We start from the raw sequence: 860 nt of genomic DNA, 5'->3' as shown, positions 1-860 counted from the left end.
AAAGATACAAACCAAGTCCTAAGTCCCCATCCTGCAGCTAAATGCTCTAAGCCGAAATGACAGCTTTCTTAATTGCGTTAAAGCTCTTGCAGCTCCTTCTTGCCTCTGCAGTTGTGTTATCTTGTTTATTAATTGCTCCACTGTCCAAGTTCCTCATGTCTGTTATTTTAATGATGGTTCAAAGTCCTTTCATACTGCAGCTGTCACGTACTCTGGCCCACTCATGCTAACTGCGGCCTACTTATGCTAACTCTAAATAATCAGGCTCAAAGAAATGTCCCCCATTTTCCATGAAATCTCCCACCATTCCCCCTTTTTGTTTTCTGTGTAAGCCAAGTTACATGAAATGCTTTTGCAATCATACGTTCAACTATTGTTATGATACATGGTACAATCATTACAACTGCTACTATTACAATTAAAATAACTAAGCCATGCATAAGCAAATCTTTCAACCATCCCGTAATTCCCAAACTTGCTAGCCATCCACTTAACCCTGTGTCAGTTATCGTGAGCCTTTTACTCTGAATCATATTGATGTTGGGTGTTAGTAACATAAGTCGTCCAGGGCTACATGGCCTCCCGTTAAGTTTCACTGGAATTCCCTCCCACGCTCTATCCCCACAAATTAAAAACATCCCTGCAGGTAAAGCAGTTGGAATAGAAAAAAGAGCGTGATATTCTGGAATAGATATAGTTACACCAAGCTGTAGCATTTCTATATACAGGCAAAATAGCATTTACATTCTGACCCTTTCAAGTGGTGTTATAATTAAACATCACACAGGCATTCACGATGACTGATCCTAACAACTCTAACTCTTGAGGTTCTTGCATCACTTGAGGCCGGTGTGCATACA

Source organism: Haliaeetus leucocephalus, unplaced genomic scaffold (assembly GCF_000737465.1).
Source record: "Haliaeetus leucocephalus isolate CR32 unplaced genomic scaffold, Haliaeetus_leucocephalus-4.0 Scaffold345, whole genome shotgun sequence".
Lineage (NCBI taxonomy): Eukaryota > Metazoa > Chordata > Aves > Accipitriformes > Accipitridae > Haliaeetus > Haliaeetus leucocephalus.
Note: the sequence above shows the minus strand (reverse complement) of the source record.